General features: G+C 50.5%; 1 protein-coding gene across 6 annotated transcripts in view; it reads left to right on the forward strand.

Annotated features, from left to right (window-relative positions):
• The window catches only part of MTRF1 (mitochondrial translation release factor 1), a 69,166-nt gene that overhangs the window by 40,595 nt on the left and 5,695 nt on the right, over nt 1–22,876 (forward strand). The window lies entirely within an intron of this gene.

The raw sequence follows: 22,876 nt of genomic DNA on the forward strand, positions 1-22,876 counted from the left end.
CTACAACTGGCTGTGTTGAAGCCCAGGAAATAGGAGGGTGTAGGCAGAGGCCTACTGTCTTTGGAATGCGGAGACAGCAGGAGAGACTGCCATCCACACAGCAGGGGAACAGCTGACGTTACTGAACCCCACTGAGACACGGCAGCAAGTGTCTCTTTCCGTGTGGACGGCACTTCCGAGCTACAACTGGCTGTGTTGAAGCCCAGGCAAAATCTGGGTGTAGGTTGAGGCCTACTGTCTTTGGAATGCGGAGACAGCAGGAGAGACTGCCATCCACACCGCAAGGGAACAGCTGACGTTACTGAACCCCACTGAGACACGGCAGCAAGTGTCTCTTTCCGTGTGGACAGCACTTCCGAGCTACAACTGGCTGTGTTGAAGCCCAGGAAATTGGAGGGTGTAGGCAGAGGCCTACTGTCTTTGGAATGCGGAGACAGCAGGAGAGACTGCCATCCACACAGCAGGGGAACAGCTGGCGTTACTGAACCCCACTGAGACACGGGAGCAAGTGTCTCTTTCCGTGTGGACGGCACTTCCGAGCTACAACTGGCTGTGTTGAAGCCCAGGAAATAGGAGGGTGTAGGCAGAGGCCTACTGTCTTTGGAATGCGGAGACAGCAGGAGAGACTGCCATCCACACAGCAGGGGAACAGCTGGCGTTACTGAACCCCACTGAGACACGGGAGCAAGTGTCTCTTTCCGTGTGGACGGCACTTCCGAGCTACAACTGGCTGTGTTGAAGCCCAGGAAATAGGAGGGTGTAGGCAGAGGTATACTGTCTTTGGAATGCGGAGACAGCAGGAGAGACTGCCATCTCCACAGCAGGGGAACAGCTGGCGTTACTGAACCCCACTGAGACACGGGAGCAAGTGTCTCTTTCCGTGTGGACGGCACTTCCGAGCTACAACTGGCTGTGTTGAAGCCCAGGAAATAGGAGGGTGTAGGCAGAGGCCTACTGTCTTTGGAATGCGGAGACAGCAGGAGAGACTGCCATCCACACAGCAGGGGAACAGCTGACGTTACTGAACCCCACTGAGACACGGCAGCAAGTGTCTCTTTCCGTGTGGACGGCACTTCCGAGCTACAACTGGCTGTGTTGAAGCCCAGGAAATTGGAGGGTGTAGGCAGAGGCCTACTGTCTTTGGAATGCGGAGACAGCAGGAGAGACTGCCATCCACACAGCAGGGGAACAGCTGGCGTTACTGAACCCCACTGAGACACGGGAGCAAGTGTCTCTTTCCGTGTGGACGGCACTTCCGAGCTACAACTGGCTGTGTTGAAGCCCAGGAAATAGGAGGGTGTAGGCAGAGGCCTACTGTCTTTGGAATGCGGAGACAGCAGGAGAGACTGCCATCTCCACAGCAGGGGAACAGCTGGCATTGCTGAACCCCACTAACACTTGAACGAATGTGTTTGGCTCTGTGGAGACGACACTTCTGAACACCAACTGACGCTGTTGGAGCCCAGGATCAGGCGAGGAGCAGGCTGGGGCCTACTGGATTTTGGCAGGTGTAGGCAGCAGGAGACTTGCCATCTCCACAGCAGGGGAACAGCTGGCATTGCTGAACCCCACTAACACTTGAACGAATGTGTTTGGCTCTGTGGAGACGACACTTCTGAACACCAACTGACGCTGTTGGAGCCCAGGATCAGGCGAGGAGCAGGTTGGGGCCTACTGGATTTTGGCAGGTGTAGGCAGCAGGAGACTTGCCATCTCCACAGCAGGGGAACAGCTGGCAGTGCTGAACCCCACTAACACTTGAACGAATGTGTTTGGCTCTGTGGAGACGACACTTCTGAACACCAACTGACGCTGTTGGAGCCCAGGATCAGGCGAGGAGCAGGCTGGGGCCTACTGGATTTTGGCAGGTGTAGGCAGCAGGAGACTTGCCATCTCCACAGCAGGGGAACAGCTGGCATTGCTGAACCCCACTAACACTTGAACGAATTTGTTTGGCTCTGTGGAGACGACACTTCTGAACACCAACTGACGCTGTTGGAGCCCAGGATCAGGCGAGGAGCAGGTTGGGGCCTACTGGATTTTGGCAGGTGTAAGCAGCAGGAGACTTGCCATCTCCACAGCAGGGGAACAGCTGGCAGTGCTGAACCCCACTAACACTTGAACGAATGTGTTTGGCTCTGTGGAGACGACACTTCTGAACACCAACTGACGCTGTTGGAGCCCAGGATCAGGCGAGGAGCAGGCTGGGGCCTACTGGATTTTGGCAGGTGTAGGCAGCAGGAGACTTGCCATCTCCACAGCAGGGGAACAGCTGGCAGTGCTGAACCCCACTAACACTTGAACGAATGTGTTTGGCTCTGTGGAGACGACACTTCTGAACACCAACTGACGCTGTTGGAGCCCAGGATCAGGCGAGGAGCAGGCTGGGGCCTACTGGATTTTGGCAGGTGTAGGCAGCAGGAGACTTGCCATCTCCACAGCAGGGGAACAGCTGGCATTGCTGAACCCCACTAATACTTGAACGAATGTGTTTGGCTCTGTGGAGACGACACTTCTGAACACCAACTGACGCTGTTGGAGCCCAGGATTAGGCGAGGAGCAGGCTGGGGCCTGTTGCTTTTGGCAGGTGAAGGCAGCAGGAGACTTGCCATCTCCACAGCAGGGGAACAGCTGGCAGTGCTGAACCCCACTAACACTTGAACGAATGTGTTTGGCTCTGTGGAGACGACACTTCTGAACACCAACTGACGCTGTTGGAGCCCAGGATTAGGCGAGGAGCAGGCTGGGGCCTGTTGCTTTTGGCAGGTGAAGGCAGCAGGAGACTTGCCATCTCCACAGCAGGGGAACAGCTGGCAGTGCTGAACCCCACTAACACTTGAACGAATGTGTTTGGCTCTGTGGAGACGACACTTCTGAACACCAACTGATGCTGTTGGAGCCCAGGATCAGGCGAGGAGCAGGCTGGGGCCTACTGGATTTTGGCAGGTGTAGGCAGCAGGAGACTTGCCATCTCCACAGCAGGGGAACAGCTGGCAGTGCTGAACCCCACTAACACTTGAACGAATGTGTTTGGCTCTGTGGAGACGACACTTCTGAACACCAACTGACGCTGTTGGAGCACAGGATTACGCATGCCGCATGCAGAGGCCAATGGGCAGCGGTTTTTATGGAGGTTGTTGACTACTACTGATTCTAACCATGCTCCACTTAGGCCTCTGGCTCCACTGTCTCTACTATTTACCCTGGCCTCCAACCCCGCCAGCTACATCTCTGAAGTGGCGTCAGCACAATCTACACTTGTTCCTGTGTTACTGGTGCTCAGTCCCGTCAGTTGATCCCCTGATGTTTGTCCGGCAAGTTCGCCAGCTCTGTCCTCATTCCCACTACTGGTTATGGGAATGTGGACAGAGCAGGAGACCTTGCCGGACACACATCAGGGGATAAACTGATGGGACTGAGCCACAGGAACACAGGAACAAGTGTAGATTGTGCTGACGCCACTTCAGAGATGTAGATGGCGGAGTTGGAGGCCAGGGGAAATAGTAGAGACAGTGGAGCCAGAGACCTAAGTTGGGCACGGTTAAAAATCAGTAGTGGTTTGAATGTTGATGGAGCTGGTGACTTTGCCGTCCACACAGCAGGGGATCAGCTGGCGTTACTGAACCCCACTAACATAGGAGCTAGTGTGTTTCTCTGTGCAGACGACACATCTGAGCGACAACTGGCTGTGTTGAAGCACAGGGATTATAGTTCAGGTGGTAGAAAAATGAACACACCAGCAGACCTGGATACAGTTGCCAACCACTAATTTAGTCTGTAAGAGGAATGGCAAAGTCTTTGGAGATCCAGGCCTTGTTTATTTTCAGAAAAGTCAGCCGGTCAACATTATTGGAAGATAGTCGCGTGCGACGGTCTGTTAGTACACCACCTGCGGCACTAAAGACGCGTTCCGATAATACACTGGCAGCAGGGCAAGCCAGCACCTCCAATGCATACTGGCTAAGCTCTGGCCATGTATCCAGCTTAGAGACCCAAAACTTGAAGGGGGAAGAGCCATCTGGGAGTACAGTGACAGGGCAAGACATGTAGTCTGACACCATCTGACGGAAGCGTTGCCTCCTGCTGACTCGAGGCGTCGCTGATGGTGTAGACAATTGTGGTGGACACACAAAACTTTGCCACATTTGGGCCATAGTGGTCTTGCCTTGTGCTGCGGCGCTGCCTCTGCTCCCTCTTTGTGCAGAGTTTCCTCCACTGCCTCGACGCACAGAGCTGCTTTGTAAAGCACTAGCAACAATGCTGTCGGGTGGAATGGAAAACATTATGGACTGCACCAGTGACTCTTCGTACTCCCGCAGTTTACGCTCCCGGTTCAAAGTTGGTATGAGCCTTTGTACGCTGTCCCGGTAGCGAGGATCTAGGAGGGTGTACACCCAATAATCAGCCGAGACGAGAATGTGGGCGATGCGGCGGTCGTTTCTCAGGCACTGCAGCATGAAATCAACCATGTGCTGCAGACTCCCAACTGCCAAAGAACCGCTGTCCCCTGTTTGAGGCGTGACCTCGGCCTGCTCTGCATCACCCCACCCTCGCTGTACATACTGAGTAGAGGTTTGTGTACCACCCTCCTCTGGAGAGATGTCTTCCTCCTCCATCGACTCCTCCTCATCCTCCTCACAAAGTGTCCCCTGCCTAGGCCTTTGTGAGGAAACACGTAGCGCAGACTGTCCAGAAGCAGATGGCATTTGGGACTCCTCATCCTCCACCTCTTCCGAAACCTCATCCCTTAGTGCTTGCAGTGTTTGTTGAAGCAGGCAGATAAGGGGGACAGTCATGCTGACTAGTGCATCATCTGCACTCGCCATCCGCGTGGATTCATCGAAGGCACGCAAAACGAGGCAGATGTCCTTCATAGAGGCCCACTCAATGGTGCTGAAGTGTGAACGGCGCACAGTGCGACTTGTTTGCGCCTGATGCAGCTGGTACTCCATGACTGCTGCCTGCTGCTCACACAACCGCTCCAACATATGTAACGTTGAATTCCACCGGGTGGGTAGGTCACATATGATGCGATGTTCCGGAAGGCCAAATCGTCGCTGCAGAGCAGCGAGGCGCGATCTTGCCGTGCTGGAACGCCGCAAGTGAGCGCACTCTATGCGGACCTTGTGCAACAGTGCATCAAGATCCGGATAGTCCCTCAGAAAGCTCTGCACGACCAAGTTAAGCACATGTGCCAGACATGGGGTGTGTGTGAGGTTGCCTAGGCCAAGAGCTGCCACCAGATTTCGGCCATTGTCACACACTACCAAGCCCGGCTGGAGATTCGCTGGCCCAAACCACACATCGCTCTCCTGCTTGATAGCATTCCAGAGCTCCTGCGCTGTGTGGCTTCGATTCCCCAAAGAAATTAATTTGAGTACAGCCTGTTGACGTTTGGCCACGGCTGTGCTCATATCAGTCGTAACAGGCTCCTGCTCTGCTGTTTCTGAGGAACTTGAGTAGGAGGAGGAGTCTATGTGTACAGACTGGAGTCCTGCAATCCGTGGCGTTGGAAGAACACGTACAGCGCCACTCTCCAGATCTGTACCCGGCTCCACAACATTGACCCAGTGGGCAGTGAGGGAAAGGTATCGTCCCTGTCCATGGTTACTGGTCCACGCATCGGTGGTCAGGTGGACCTTGCTACTAACGGCGTTTAGTAGCGCATGTTTTATTTTGCCCTCAACTTGTTTCTGCAGGGCAGGGACGGCTCGCCTGCTGAAATAAAAGCGGCTGGGCACGTTGTATTGGGGGACTGCCAATGCCATTAAGTCCCGGAAGGTGTCAGTGTCCACCAGCCTGAATGACAGCATTTCAACTGCCAGAAGTTTGGCAATGCCAGCATTCAGAGACTGTGCTCGGGGATGGTTTGCCGAGTAAGGGCGCCTTTTATCCCATGCCTGTGCTACCGATGGCTGTGATGGATGGGAACGTGCTGCTATGGGTGGAATCTAACAGGGTCTCCGGACAACAGTGGCAGAGGTTCTTCCTTGGCGATCCTGTGAGGAAGCCGAACCAGCAGTGTGTGAGCTGGAGGAAGAGGTCCCAACACGAACTGAAGAGGTGGTAGGTGGTGCTGTACGTTGGCCTACGTCTTCAGGGTGTCTCTGCAACTCCAACTCGTGCTTGGTGCGCACATGTTTCCACATATTTGTGGTATTGAGGTTGCTGACATTTCTCCCTCTTTTGACTTTCTGATGACACAGCTTGCATTTGACAAAGCAAATGTCATCTGCAACTGTGTCAAAAAAGGACCACGCACTGCAAGTCTTGGGAGCGCCCGTTTTGCCTTTGGAATGAGGAATGCTCCTAACGGGTGCCGAAGTGGAGGGTACAGGCAACCAAGTCTTCCCCCTCCCTCTGCCTCCTGTTTTGGCCGGTAGGGGAATCTCTTCCTCCGAGCTGCTCCCACCACCTTCCTGTTCCTCACGCCATGATGGGTCAAGGACCTCATCATCTTCCCTCCCCTCTTCAAACAGCTGCTTCTCCGGGGTTGTCTCGCCAGGACCGTACGCACCAGAAAGTGGCAACTGAGTCTCGTCATCATCTGATGTGTACTGAGGTGTGCTGACCATAGGCACTGGCCCACTCGCCTCTTCAGATTCAGAGGGACAAAGAAGTTGCGCATCACTGCATACTCCCTCTTCTTCACATTCAGGAATGCTGCTTGGCTGGCCCCCTCTTTCCAAGCCAACAGATTCCGAGAACAGAAGTAGAGACTGTGATGGCTCCTGTCCATGTCTCTCTGACTGCCTGGGCACTTTGGCAGGTGGTGAAGAGACAGATTTTTTGCTCTTCGGTGCTCTGGTCGTGAGAGGCTGTGGAAGTAATTGAAGTCGATGCGTTAGCTGCCATCCATCCGACAACGGCTTCAATTTGTTCCTCCCGCAGCAGTGGGGTACGTTGAGGTCCTACAAAGCTGCACATAAAGGACTGTTGCCTGCTAAAACTGGGGGATGCTGATCCACTGGTGCCCGCAGCAGGCCCAGAATCCCCACGTCCTCTACCTGCAGAATCCCCACGTCCTCTCCCTGCAGAATCCCCACGTCCTCTCCCTGCTGAAACTCCACGCCCACGCGCCTTACTCCCTGCCTTCTTCATCTTGCCAGACTGCTTAAGATAGGCAGAAAAGTACAAAGGGGGGCCTTAGTGTGCTTATTCCTGAACAGCTGGTTACAGGTACAAGAAACACTAATTTTATGAAGGGTGTGTGTGTGGACTAGACTTTAATAGGAGCTGATGTGGCCTACACAAGTTCCAAATGTAGTGTTTGGTGAACTTTTTTTGTGGTTTCTTTGTTGGAAACGAACTCAAAGTATGTGAACAAAGAATTGAAACTGATAGTATCACCAACTTTTTGGAGCTATTACAATGCAGGCAGGTAACCTACAATGCAAAAGATGAGGCTCCAAAAAAATTGGGTAATACTAATCTGGCTGCGCCGGCAGGGCACAAGCCAGAAAAAAAGGCTCCTCTATCTACTCCTATATAGTGTTTGCAACCAACCAATGTTGATGGATACGGATGGATGCACACTAATAGGAGAAGAAAAAATGAGCTGCACTCAAAGACAAATATGTGTGAGGCGGTGACGCACGTTGAGCGTCCTACAACCAGACGTAGCTGCAGGACACTCTACTCAGCGTGAGCTGCACTCACACACAGTCAAGAGACCTCTCAGACAGCCGTGAACAGTGCAGCTAAGTGGGCACTGGCACTGACAGGCTGCAGAAAGGCTCCGCTGTGTACTTCTATATAGTGTTTGCAACCACCGTAGATGGAGACGGATGGATGCACACTAATAGAAGAAAAAATGAGCGGCACTCAAATAAAAATGTGTGAGGCACTGACGCATGCTGAGCGTCCTACAACCAGACGTAGCTGCAGGACACACTACTCAGCGTGAGCTGCACTCACACACAGTCAGAGACCTCTCAGACTGCCGTGAACAGTGCAGCAAAGTGGACACTAGCACTGAAAGGCTGCAGAAAGGCTCCGCTGTCTACTACTAGTGTTTGCAACCAACGTATATGGATACGGATGGAAGCACACTAGATTGAAATTATGTAAAAAATGCAGCTCAAAAATTAAAAGATGTATGAGGCAGCAGTGAGGCACGCTGGGCAGCCTACAACCAGACGTGGCTGCAGGACCCACTCCACAGCGTGAGCTGCACTCACACAGCCCTTGCAGACAGCTGTGAACACTGCTGCTAGGGCAAAGAAGGCTACAGTGGTGGTTTATGTAGCCTGGGTAAAGCACTAGATGTTTGGTGGAATCGCTATTTCTAACTGTCCCTCACAGTCTTCTACAGCAGCCTGTCCCTAACTGAATTCACAGCAGAGTGAACCAGAAATGGCGGCTGCGGTGGCTTTTATAGTGCATCATGACATCATTTCGGCAGCCAATCACAGCCATGCCAATAGTTAACATGCCTACATGCCTAACAGGATGTGCCCACACTTCGGAGGATTCCCATTGGCTTAATCAAAGCAAGCAGGCTCATAGCATGATGGGAACTTCCGATTCCGGTATCCGATATGACAAAAGTATCGGAAGTCAGTATCGGATTTCCGATACCGCTAATATCGGCCGATACCCGATACTTGCGGTATCGGAATGCTCAACACTAGTGATCACTGAACAATCAAGCGTTTCATGGCAAATATCCAACAGGGTCGCAAGAAGCGTGTTGATAAAAAAAAGGCGCAAAATAACTGCCCATGAATTGAGGAAAATCAAGCGTGAAGCTGCCAAGATGCTATTTGCCACCAGTTTTGCCATATTTCAGAGCTGCAACGTTACTGGAGTATCAAAAAGCTCAAGGTGTGCCATACTCGGGGACATGACCAAGGTAAGGAAGGCTGAAAAATGACCATCTTTGAACAAGAAACATAAGATAAAACGTCAAGACTGGGCCAAGAAATATCTTAAGACTGATTTTTCTAAGGTTTTATGGACTGATGAAATGAGAGTGACTCTTGATTGGCCAGATGGATGGGCCCAAGGCTGGATCAGTAAAGGGCAGAGAGCTCCACTCCGACTCAGACGCCAGCAAGGTGGAGGTGGGGTACTGATATGGGCTGGTTTCATCAAAGATGAACTTGTGGGACCTTTTCGGGTTGAGGATGGAGTGAAGCTCAACTCCCAGACCTACTGCCAGTTTCTGGAATACACCTTCTTCAAGCAGTGGTACAGGAAGAAGTCGGTATCGTTCAAGAAAAACATGATTTTCATGCTGGACAATGCTCCATCACATGCATCCAAATATTCCACAGCGTGGCTGGCCAGTAAAGGTCTAAAAGAAGAAAAAATAATGACATGGCCCCCTTGTTCACCTGATCTGAACCCCATAGAGAATCTGTGGTCCTTCATAAAATGTGAGATCTACAGGGAAGGAAAACAGTACACCTCTCCGAACAGTGTCTGGGAGGCTGTGGTGGCTGCGGCACGCAATGTTGATCGTAAACAGATCAAGCAACTGAGAGAATCTATGGATGGAAGGCTTTTGAGTGTCATCGTAAAGAAAGGTGGCTATATTGGTCACTGATTTTTTTGTTTTGTTAATTCGTTTATTAAACATCAGGGTACAAAGAATGCACAACATACACAATGACTCATGATAACAGGCACTCTACAAGCAAACATGCCTCCGTCTATAATAAAATATAGTACAAAGATATTGCACACTCTTATAAATGAACAAGGTAATGTGTACATTTCTGTCCAAGCATATGCAAAAGAAAATGACTGTTTATATATTTCTCCATGTGTATATCATTCTAATTTCACAACCTTGTCATGTCATGCGACAGTAAGAACTAACTAATACTCCTAAACTACAACTACCACTACATCAACTAATACCCACTATTTCCGCAGCCTAGTTTCCTATACCATATTATGTCACATGTGATGTTCAGTCTTGCAAAGTAAGGTGAGAGGAATCCACCTCTCCCAAACCTTTTCAAACTTACCCGGGCATCCCCTATTTTGGTATAGCGTACGCTCATATGGAACAATTGAATTCACCAATTTAATCCAAAATCTAAGGGAAGGATCCGAACCCCCCCATCCACTTCAGTGCCAGCACCTTTTGTGCCATAAACAACGTCTCACGCAAGAAAACCCCAGTGTAGCAATCCCAGATCTCCTCCTCCCATACCCCAAATAAGCAAACCAATGGTTCTAGAGGGACAGGGGTCCGCACCAGGGACGTCAGTAGTGTAGTCACCTCTTTCCAATAGTGTAAAATAATAGGACATTGCCACACCATATGAATAAAATCAGCATCTGGCAAATGACATCACATACATTCTGATGATTGAAGTCGACCCATCCTAAAAAGTCGCAAAGGAGTTAAATATGATTTATTATATACAGTTGTATCATTCTGTTATTAATAGATCGGAGATTCCAGAATCTTCTCCCACTCCTCTCCTTGCGTATCAGGGATGAGTCATTCCCACCTCATCTTAATAGAGCCCATGGCCGAATCTGCCCCTACTGCCATATATGTGCACAAGGAGGGTATGAGACCCTGGGGACCCTGCGAGTTAAGAATTCCTATCAGGGGTAAAGATGAAATAGTATGGTCCACACCCTCATCCCTCATATGTGACTGAAGAGCCGATCTCAGCTGCAGATAGCGAAAAAATTGGGATCTCGGAATGTCGTGTGTGGTTTGCAATTGTTCAAAAGACTTTAAGGTCCCTTGGTCATACAAGTCTATTACCTTCTTGATTTGTCTCCATATTAATCGTGCCAGCCGGAGCAGGGGCAGCAGACGTGGAACATTAGTCCTTTCCAACTCAAGGAAACCTAATGGGCAATCTGCCTGTGCAGCGTGAAGCAGGTGACTTTCAGAATTAGGGAGGCAATTACCTGGCATTCATTTATTTAAAGCTTTAGCCTGCCCAGCTAAGTAGTACAGGAAAAAAATCTGGCAACGCCACCCCACCTCCTGTCGAGGTAGCTATTTTGGGAGGGATAAATTAACCCTTCACGGTTGAGCCAGTGATTTCCAAGTTATTCCAGTGTTGCTAGCAACTCAAATGACCACACTGAGACTGGGGTCTCTGTACGGGAGGATCAAGGCAGATCACTAAGCCCCTTTATTTTAGTCACATCTTTTATAATCTTTTGCTTAATTATGCAAGGTTCTCAAGTACCAATAGCATCATTTCACTTTGTAAGCCAATAATATTGCAAGAAAACCGGAAACTACATATATGTCCATACCTAGATAGCGTAGAAAGTAGTATAATGGCATATTCTTCAGAGTTTTACACCCCCGCCTCCCTTATCTTATACAGATGGGAACAGTCTGGTTTCATGACAGCCCATGCCAATTACAAAAATTTATCTTACAACAACAAAAATTAAGAAACTAAACCTACAGAGGAATGGAGAAGTGAAACTTAAGCTCTGATTTCAGTACTAACCCTTCACATTCCCCCCTAGATAAATTTTTTAAACACATATGCAGCATCAGAGGTGCTATCCCAAGCTAACAGCTTGAGGGGTACTGGTCTTTACATGACTGATGCCGTGTTACCAGTCATGGCTGTCGCGGCGCACCCATCCCCCCTGTATACTGCAGTTCACGAATAACAATTTTTGATGACGGTGATGGGGAACTTTTGTAGGTAGCCATGTGCTTGGCTTCAACATCTTCATCAAGTAGCCTTTTGAGATCGGTGCAGAGAAGAGCAGGGGCAACGACGCCTTTGGTATCATCATTAGCTGTCTTAGTGCAGAATTTCCTAATAAATACAGAAATACACCAAAGAACAAGTTTTAGTATCACATAAACAACAAGGATACAGGCAGCAATGTGCAACAAGCTTTGTAAGATCCCAGCTATCCAGCCCCCAATTCCCTTAAATCAATTGGCTGGATTGAGAAAGGAGAAGATATCTGACCACCAACTGTCCTTAGTACGATCATTATCTTTATCATATTGATCTGAGTCATTGAGTATCTTCTAACTTTAACTTTTAACTTCTACCAATAATAATATGGAAAATGCGAAAAACCAAAACATTATGTCTCTTCATTTGCTATTGGCTTGTTGGGTGATGAGAAGAACTTGATAGGGACCGTTATACAAGGGTTCTAGTCTGCTTCCTGACATGCTTCTTCACGACTACCAAATCACCAGGCTTCAGGTTATGACAGGTGTCGGTTTCTGCTGAGTCTGGAAAAGAAAAGGAAACTAGAACATAGGTGTTAGCAAGATTTTTACTAAGCTGAATAACACATTGAACAGCACGGTCAGTCTCTTCTGATAACTGCTGAGGCTGGAAATTTGCAACTGGGGGCCTAGTACCAAACAATATCTCATATGGGGGCAGGCCATGTTTTGCAATAGGGGTAGTACGAATGTGGTATAGTACAATGGGTAGGAGCTCTGGCCATGGGGCCGTAGTCTCCTGCATCATTTTGGTCAATTGTCCCTTCAGTGTGCCATTCAACCTCTCAACTTCCCCACTGGATTGTGCGTGGTACGGAGTATGCAGAGTATGGAGGGCTACAGTGGATCCAAGCATTGTCAGAACTTCTTAGTACATATGAGAAGAAAAGGCCGGGCCTTGATCACTTTCAACAACTTCTAGAACCCCATATCTGCATATAACTTCCATCACCAGTTTCTTCGCTGTAGTTTTTGCAGTCATGTTGGTAACAGGGAATACTTCCGGCCAACTGGAGAACCGGGGCCCAGTAGGATTTTTGCACCAGTGCGAGGGCCTGATTCTTTCCTCGATGTGTAGGTCCATGTGGCAATAGCAGGGTACATCCGCTTTAGGGAGACACACAAGTCGGTCCTTTTCCAGAGACCATTATCCATACATGCCCCATCAGTCTTCCATTGCTTCACCTCTTCCTTTGGAGACCTTCTCTGCATCGTCATTAAGCGGTCTCTCAGGCTTTCACAGAAAACTTCAGTCTGTTGTAGATCATCAGGTTCTTGTTGGGTCAGTGCTTCTTGTAACTGTTTACGCTGAGAGCGTGTGGTCACCATAGTTGGGTATGGTTGGTTTAACGGGTAAGAGAGCGGCGGCTTTTGCTTGCATATCCGCAAATGTGTTGCCAACAGTCTGTGGACTGTTCCTAGGACCATGCACCTTAACTTTGATAATGGCCACCTGAGTAGGTAATTTGATCGAGTCCATGAGGGTTTTAACAGCTTCAGCATTTTTCAATGGAGTTCCGGCAGTAGTAATAAACCCTCGATTGGCCCATAGAGCCCCAAAATCGTGAGCAATACCAAATGCATACCGTGAGTCCGTGTATATATTAGCCCGTCTGTTCTTGGCCAAAGTACATGCACTAGACAGAGCCTGGAGTTCTGCTTCTTGTGCTGACTGTGAGGGTGGGAGCGCAGCTATGTGCTCTACAGTGTCCTCTGTGGTAACAACATATCCCGTGTGAATCTACCAAACTCATCAGCATATCTTGAACCATCCGTGTATAACACCAGATCAGGATTTGGGAGTGGATTCTCACTGACATTTGGTGGCGTAGCTGTTTCTTCCGTCAGAAGTTGGGAACAATCATGTTGGAGGTAATCCTCATCACTGCCATCTTCCCTTATAGTTCATTATACCGTCTTTCAAGGCGTTGTAAAGGGGTTGCATTATGCGGGATGCATCCGGTATCCACTGACAACAATAAGTGCATGCATAAGAAAACGCTGGAGTTCAGTTTCATCTTTTGGGAAAGGAAGGAAGCTGACAGCTATTTTTCTTTCTTCTGCGAGGTGTCTGGCACCCTGAAGGACAGTGACCCAAGAACATCACTTGACCAAGGCAGAACTGAAGTTTCGAGTCCGAAACCCGACAGTTCAGTGCTGCCAGATACTTAAGGAGGCTAACAATGGCAGAAATGGCAAAAGACACCTGCTCATATTTTTTCAAACTGGTTGGGACTGTTTTGGGCCCCTTATGACATAACTGTCCATATTAACTGTCGTCCCTAATAAGTGAATGCAAATAGAAGCTGGCAGTCTGGGTGTAACGGAATGCTAAAGAAGGCATTGGTAAGATCAATAACTGTAAACCAAGCAGCATCCTGGGGTATTTGGGACAAAAGAGTATGAGGATTAGGCACCAGGTTTGAGAAACACTTTTACTGGTTCTACAGGCATTTTCCCTATATCATTTGTCCCTTTTGACCAGAGTTTAGATAGTATCTCTGAGAGGTATGGGGTGAGTCATTGATCCTCAGGCAATATTGGGGGTGGATCTGGGCCTATCAGGGCCATCATAACTGTAGGAAGGGCATGCAAAATACAGATTTCCTCACTGTCTTCATCTACATAGGGTTTTTATAACAAAAAAAACCATCTGACCATCATTCTGGAGTTCCGCAGAGAAATCCGGGAAAATCGAGATCGTGCCGTTATTGAACTTGATCGGACTCTTTTGCCGCGCCAATCGTAGAGCCACGTCTCTATCCCTGTAATTGAGAATGCGCGCCAAGAAGGGTCTAGGCGGGGCTCCCGGAGGAAGAGGCCTAGCAGGGACTCTGTGATCCCTTTCCACCGCAAAACTTGAGAATTCATCGCCCAAGGTGGTTTTGAGCCAATCTTCTAGGAATTGCTCCGGATGTTGTCCCTCCGATCGCTCCGGCAGGCCAATAATTCGGATATTGTTCCGACGCATCCTGTTTTGCAGGTCATCAACCTTTTGCATTCATAGAGCCCGCCACTTTTGTTAGCTTAGCTTCCATAGGTGTAATGATGTCTTCCACCTGGGATACCCGCGTCTCCACCTCCGTAATGCGGCCCTTCATGGATTGCATATCTTGTCGGAGGCGTCCCACCTCGGTGTATACGTCCTCTATCTTCCCAGACCGAGACGTCCTGGTCAAGGAGATGGCCTGCATGAGTTGCTCAGACGCGTGTTTAAGGGTTAGTTCCCTCTGCTCACACTCCTCCCCACCTTCAGAGGGGCGGTTCTTACGCTAAGTTTGTGAGGGGTTATTTTTTGTGGATTTTGAGCTCTCAGCATGGTCTATTCTGGCATATTCTTTTAGCTTTTCAGCCGCTGTTCCAGACCCCTTGGGAAGGACTCATTTTTAGAAGCAATAGGACAAAGCTAGGGAGCAGGAACCGTGCACTCCCGGGGTCTCTGATCAGGATGACAGACAGAGTATGACAAGCAGATAGTGATTGCAGGGTCCCAGATGCAACACAGACCCTCAGTGTCTCACAAGGGGGCAATATCTAGCCCCAGGCGGCAGGCAGGGGCCCCTTCAGCCCAGGAAACAACCCCCAAGGCCCCGCAGGGATCACAGCCAGGGAGGGATCCAAGTCCCACTAGGTATGGCGCTGGCAGGGCAGGCAATATGGTGAATAGGGGGACGCGGGGCCCAATTTTTCAGGGCACACACCGCTTGTCCGTCACAAAAGATCCCGTTTTCTGCTCACCATCCCTTGCTTCTTCAGTGCTGCAGGATGGAGCCTGGCGTCGCGTCTCACACAGACAGAGCGCGCGCCTTCAGTATGGCCGCTGCCCCGTGCAGGCCCCGCTGGCCGCCCAAGTCCTCAGAGCCGCAGGCACAGCAGAGTCCAGCCACGCTCTCCAGCAGGGGTCCAGGAGCGACCCCGAGTTCAGGGGAGTCAGAAAGCCAGTAAGTATGCCCCCAAAGCACGGATCTGCTGATAGGATTTAGTCAGGATAGCAGGAGCTTCGCAGAGCGCGTCCTCACTCCGTCGCTGCCATAGCCACGCCCCTTTTTGTTTTGTTTTTCAATGTCAGAAATGTTTATTTCTAAATTTTGTGTTGCTCTGTTGGTTTACCTGGTGAAAATAAACAAAGTGAAATGGGTATATATTTGGTTTTTATTAAGTTGTTTAATAATTCTGCACTGTAATAGTTACCTGCACAAACAGATATCCTCCTAAGATAGCCAAATCTAAAAAAAACCCACTCCAACTTCCAAAAATATTAAGCTTTGATATCTATGAGTCTTTTGGGTTGATTGAGAACATAGTTGTTGTTCAATAATAAAAAGAATCCTCTCAAATACAACTTGCCTAATAATTCTGCACACGGTGTATAGTACAAATCATGGTCTCCTATGAAACCCAGCCTGTGACTACACAGAAATACCAAAGGTTGCTCGTTGTGATCATAGGGATACTGATGGGCATCCAAATAGGTGTGCCACTGGGGTGCTGTGACTTAAATGCCCTTTTTCTTTAATTGACAGTGCTATTTTAGTAATCCACAACAGCACAAGGGGCTGGCTCTGATTGCTGCTGTTATAGGCAGGTGCCAGCTGTATGACACACACCACAACTCATTTATTTTATTTATTATGCTTACTTACATAGCGCTATGATTTTTCACTGTGCTTTTACACATATTGTCTTTGCATGAAGGATATATACGTCATGGAGGGTGAAGGGTTTCCAATAATTTTTTGGTGATTGCAGCATCAAAACTGAATTTTAAATACACTTTTTTATTTTATGGCAGGGGTTTAAGTGTGTATTTTTCTCCTTCGCCTCATTGGGGGACACAGATACTGTGTGTGTATGCTTCTGCCGCTTGGAGGCTGACACTAAGTGGGAAAATAAGAGGTTATCTCCTCCTCCGTCGTATACACCCTCGCCCCTATTGCGGGAGGAACTCAGTTTTTTGCTTTTGGAGGCACACACGTCTGGATGTCTCCAGACTATTTTTTTTTTTTCCTCTTCCCATGAAGATGAGACAGGGGCGATGGATCCTATTGAAAGGGTCCGATCTCCCCAAACCATCAACGGGCGAGCACGCGTTGAGTATCGTCTCCGCGTATCCTTTCCCGCACCGTGGGACATATCTGGGTCTTTTTCCCCAAACTTCTATTTTTCTTTTTTATTTTATGAAGATAAGACGGGGCAATGCATCCTATTGAAAGGATCCGATTTCCCCAAACCATCAACGGGCGAGCACGTGCAAGTGTCCCTCCAGGTATCCTCTCCCGCGACGTGGGACATAATGCCGGACTTAGCCCTGTCCACCCCTAGATTGAAACCATGGGCTTGCACAGAGGCACAAGACTAGTCTGTGCGGCTCCCACTGCTCCACCAACGCTAGACGGCGGTGCTGCATGGCGGCGGACGGTCCCTCTCCTCGCCCCTGCAGGGGGGACGGAGCTAGGGTGCCTGCACCGTCCAGAAAATTACCCCATCCCCTCTACCTGGTGCGCTGGATCTGTAGCGGAGGTTATCACAGGTATGAAGGACTGAGGAGGGCCCTGCGGCAGCGTTGCGGAAGCTCCATTGAGAAGGCTCCAGGCAGAAGGTTGTGCTCACCTGGTCCAACATTTCCTTTCCTCCCTCCTACCCCCCAGGCGGGAGCCGCCAGTGCAGATGTCGGTCCATGGAGCGGCTCAGAGAAGGGCCGGCGGGATCGCCATGGTTGCGGGGCCGCCAGCGCGCAGGCGGGTGGGCTGGGGTAGAAATTTAGCCCTCGGCTTCAGCAGCCGTGACTAGGCCGCGGGTGGAAGTTCCGCCCCCAGCGTGATGTCATTTCTGGCGCTGCCCCCGTGGCTAGGGCGGACGCGAACAAATTGAGCCCCCGGTCTCATTACAGGGTAGGCCGCGACCGGGAGAGGACGTCTCGACCTACTCAGGGGAGAAAGGAGCGCAGGAGAGCGCAGAGGCAGCGGCAGGAGCACGTGGGGACACAGGATCAGAGTAAGTGCGACCCCAACCCTGGAGCCGCGCTACGTGCGATAAAAGGAAGTTTGTTTCCTGCTCCTCCCTTCTCTCAACCCTCTTATAGAAAACAGAGGGGGTTATTGAGCCTGGCAGCAATATGCCGCATGCATTTCCTGTGGGGCCAGTTTTTCCACGAGCGCAGAGTTAAAAATTATGTGAAATCTGTGACTCCGAACGCGCCCAAGAGCCCTCCCCTGCGACCGAACCCACAATGCTGGTGTGGGCGGACCGCAGAGGACAAGGCTTGGGATTCCCGCTGTGCAGCATCCGGAACCCGACGCCTAACAGAGCCTCAGTGTCCTCCTCCACTGCAACCGCGACCAATGTGCCAAGCCCCCCAGAGTGGGCCTTATCACTGTCTCAGTTCATGCAATTGAGTCCCTTCAGGCCTCAGGTGGGGGCAGGGACAGTGGCTCGCCGGCCTTAGAGGGGACCTCCACCTCACAAGAGCCTCCGGCCTGCAGGTGCCCCTCTCACTCCAGGCAGACCCAAGGGAAACAAATCCACATGGTGTAGCCCAGTCCATCCGGTGCCTTGGCATCCATAAGTTCTGCTTCTCGCTCCCCGTCACCAATGGTTGATAGCGAGCAGACCTCAGATTGCGACTCAGACGAGCCCCTTGACCTGGATATTCCAGCGTCACTCGAAACAGGGTATCCGTTTGCTCCGAACCTCTGTAAAAAATGGATGGAATCCCCGATGGTGTATCCTCCGGTTTCGCGCCTAGCCACTCACTAAGACCCTGCTATCCGTCCCTAGTGTTTCCTCAATTAAGGATCCCACGGATCGCCTTATGGAGAGATTAGCTCGCTCAGTATATGAGGCGTCAGGGTCAGCGCTCGCTCCCTCATTCACAGCAACTGTAGCTAAGGCTATGATATCATGGGCAGAAACATTAAACAAGGTCGCGCAGGAGTAGGATCTACCTGCAGAGATTTCGGAGGTCGCAGGTCAGATGGCGATGGCCGGAGACTATGTAATCAATGCGTCTTTGGATGCGGACAATTGCTCGGCACTTGCTGCCCCTAATGCAATTTCTATCAGAAGAGCCCTATGGTGAAGGACATGGCGAGCCGATTCTACTTCTAACAAGTCTGTTGCGAACTCATTTTCGGGTTTGCCTCTGGCTTCTGGTGAGGGTTATGGAGCTGGCTGTTCTGACAGAGGAGTAGTGAGTTCTCTATCTGGACTCCCTCTGTTGGTGAAGGGAGGTAATGAAGCTGATCTAAATGGCAGAGACCGGCCACCTGAGGAAGAGGACTGCGATTGGACATCAGGAGTTTCTGATTGGATTTAAGGCAGCTGACTCCCTAGTTTCTTGCTGGTGATTTTTCCTGACTGTGGCTTCTGGTTTCCAGTTTGGTTCCTGCCTTCCTAAAGCTAAGTTTTCTCTGCTATTGTTCATATGAGTTTTGTCTGGTTTACTTAGTTTTTGTGTTCAGCCAGCCCTGGCTGGGACTGGGCTGAATCCCCATTTTGTCTCTGATCAGTTGATCTCTTTTGCTCTGTCTTCAGAATATACTTGTGCTGATATAGTGATTTTCAGGGCCTTTTTCTATCAGACGTGTTGGACTTTTTTTTGGCAGGGTTTTTTGCGTGATTGCAGACAGCAGCTTTTCTTTCCTGTCCTTTCTAGTTAGTGAGGGCCCCATCGTTTGCTCAGCCTATCTTTCTATCTGTGTCTTTGTTTTCATCTTGTTTCACCGACAATACATATTGGGGGCTGTCTATTGCTTTGGGGTCTGCTCTGGGGCAGTTTAGATTTTCCCTTTCTTTAGGCTTATTTAGTTCTCCGACTGTGACGAAGCGTCTAGGACCACCGTAGGCACGCTCCACGGCTACTGCTAGTTGTTGTGGATAGGATCAGGGGTCTGCAATCCGCTAGTTACCAACCTCTCCGGTTTTCTGGGCTTAGCTTGCTTTTTGTTTTTCCTCCTCGATGACTCATTCATAACAGAAGTCCTTGACTTCCCTGCCTTATCAGTGTGGCCACCTATTTGGGGAGAAGTTGGATCAACTTATCTCTGTCTCCACAGGTGGGAAGAGCGTGTTTTCTCCCTCAACAAAAGGTCATAACGCTTTTTCGTCACCCGTTTTTAGGCACGTTTCGGGCCTTTTTGCAACCCCGGGTGGTCTACAGCGGCCAATTCCGCCGCCACAGGCCGCCCCAACCACGATAGGGTGCGGCAGGTCTCATATAGAGCCAACCCATTGGGGAGAATGCATACTCAGCAGCCCAGATCGAGGGGATCCAGATCCCAAAGATCGTCGGCCAAGTGACTCGAGGCCTTTGCCAGACGACACCGGCAAGGTGGGCGGCCGCCTACTCTGGTTTCACCACGTTGGGGTCAATGTCGCTCACGACGTATGGGGAAAAGAATTGCTGGCCTGAGGTTACAAGATACCCTCCAAGACGGTTTTTTCTTTCCCGGATTCCCAGGGTGGATGCCCAGGCAAGGGCTCTATTGGGAGCCATCAAATCGCTCCAGCACAACAGAGTCATTGCTCCAGTGCCGGAACATGAAAGAGCTCAGGGGTTCTATTCCAACCTTTTTTGCGGTTCCCAAAAAGGACGGGTCTGTCAGGCCTGTTTTGGACCTGAAGCTTCTGAACAAATTCATCAGGATCAGACATTTCCGGATGGAGTCTCTCCGTGCAGTCATATCGGCCATGGAGCAGTGAGAATACTTGGCCTCAATAGACATCCAGGACGCATATCTGCATATTCCCATTTTTTCTCCTCATCAGAGGTTTCTACGCTTCACCATCGGCGATCAACGTTTCGTAGCGCTACCCTTCGGGCTAGCCACGGTTCCCAGGGTGTTCACAAAGGTTTTGGCAGTTGTCATGGCCACACTGCGTTCTTGAGGCATAGTCGTCTTGCCTTATCTGGATGACCTCTTGGTCAAGGGCCCGTCAATACGGGCATGCAAGGAAAAGCTCAACATCACGCTAGATACTCTTGCCCGCTTAGGATGGTTGGCAATGCAAAGAAGTCATTCCTTGTGCCAGCTCAGAGGATCCCCTTCCTAGGAATGATCTTTGACACTTGCCGAGGGTTGGTAATAATGACAACCGACGCCAGTCTCCTCGGTGCGGGAGCGGTGTTTCGCCACCACACAACCCAGGAACGGTGGTCGCCACAGGAGGCACGCCTCCCAATCAACTTATTGGGGATACGAGCTACTCGGCTGGCTCTGCAGAAGTCTCATCACTTTCTAGCAGGCCGCCCCGTCCGGATTCAATCGGACAACGCCACGGCGGTGGCTTACATAAATCATCAAGGGGGCACCCGCAGCAGAGCAAGCATGCACGAGGTGGGGCTCGTTCTTCAGTGGGCCAGAGCAAACCACTCGGTGATTTCGGCTGTCCACATTCCGGGGCGTAAAAAATTGGGCGGCAGACTTTCTCAGCCGGCAGGGTCTTGCATCCGGAGAGTGGTCTCTACATCCCAAAGTTTTTCAGCAGATTTGTCAACTGTGGGGAACTCCGGATGTGGACCTGATGGCTTCCAGAGTGAATGCCAAGGTGCCCGCATATGTCGCTCAGGCCAGGGACCCGCAAGCATTCGCGGTGGAAGCGTTGGTTCTGCCATGGAACCAGTTTTGCCTCCCATATCTATTTCCCCCACTGCCACTACTTCCGAGAGTCATCAAAAAGATCAAGACGGAAGGGGTGCCGGCGATTCTGCTGGCCCCAGACTGGCCCCGTCGAGCGTGGGATGCAGACCTAATGCAGCTGCCGCCGACGTTCCTTGGCGCCTGCCAGAGCGCCCAGATCTACTGTCTCAAGGGCCGATTTGCCACCCGAACTCAGGGACCCTGTGTTTGACGGCATAGCCGTTGAATCTTGGATTCTAACCCAGGCAGGGTTCGGGAGCGAGGTGGTCGCTCAATGATTAGCGCCCGGAAGCCTGCTTCAGCACGAATTTACCACCACACCTGGAAGGTGTTCGTTGCTTGGTATCGAGGCCGCGTTGTTTCTCCGCTGAGATTCTCGATCCCCAACATCTTGGCTTTTCTCCAGTCGGGCTTGGAGAGCCCGAATAGCTCAGTCAATAGAGCATTAGACTTGGGCTTTGCTCCAAGTCCCCTCAGGAGACAGATATCGGCCTTATCCGTCCTGTTCCAGCGCAGAATTGCTACCAATTTGCAGGTGAAGACTTTTTTATTCAGGGAGTCTCCCACTTGGTACCTCCCTATGGACGCCTGGGACCTTAACATGGTCCTAAGTGTTCTGCAGGAAGCTCCATTTGAACCGCTTCAGGATATCTCTTTGAGGTACCTTTCCTGGAAAGTGGTGTTCCTAGAGGCCATCACTTCCATCAGGCGGGCTTCAGAGCTGGTGGCCCTATCCTATCGAGCTCCGTTCCTCACTTTCCATAAAGATAAGGTGGTGCTCAGACCAGCCCCTCCTTTTCTGCCGAAAGTCATGTCCTCTTGTCACATTAATGAAGATGTTATTTTGCCTTCATTTTGTCCAGCACCGGTGCACCGTGTGGAAAAGGCTCTTCACACGTTATAACTGGTAAGAGCCCTCCGGAGGTATGTGTCGCGGACGGCACCCTTTCGTCAGACGGACCCGCTGTTTGTGCTCCCCGAAGGGCGCAGGAAGGGACTCGCTGCCTCAAAATCGACCATAGCCAGATGGATTCGTTTGACTATTCAGGAGTCCTGTGACTCCTGTCGCATTAGAGGCACGCCGATTCCAGCAGGGATCAGAGCACACTCTACCCGGGCAGTGGGCGCCTTTTGGGCGCTTCGGCACCAGGCTTCGACGGAACAGGTTTGCAAGGCAGCAACCTGGTCCAGCCTGCACACATTTGCCAAACATTATAATATCCATGCTCAGGCCTCGGCGGATGCGAGCCTGGGTAGAAGGATTCTCCAAGCAGCGGTGGCCCACTTTTTAAACAAGAGGTGCATGTAGCTTGGATCGGTAAGTCAATCTCCCACCCAGGGACTGCTTTAGGACGTCCCACAGTATCTGTGTCCCCCAATGAGGCAAAGGAGAAACATGGATTTTTGTGATAACTCACCGTAAAATCCTTTTCTCCGAGACGCTCATTGGGGGACGCAGCACCCACCCTATTAGCCAGTTGGCTCTGTTTTTGTTTAGTTAATACGCATTTATTTATGTGATATAAGGGTGGTCCTTTGCTGG

The sequence above is a fragment of the Dendrobates tinctorius genome, unplaced genomic scaffold, assembly GCF_039654945.1.
Source record: "Dendrobates tinctorius isolate UK_male_01 unplaced genomic scaffold, ASM3965494v1 ptg000064l, whole genome shotgun sequence".
NCBI classification, from domain to species: Eukaryota; Metazoa; Chordata; class Amphibia; order Anura; family Dendrobatidae; genus Dendrobates; species Dendrobates tinctorius.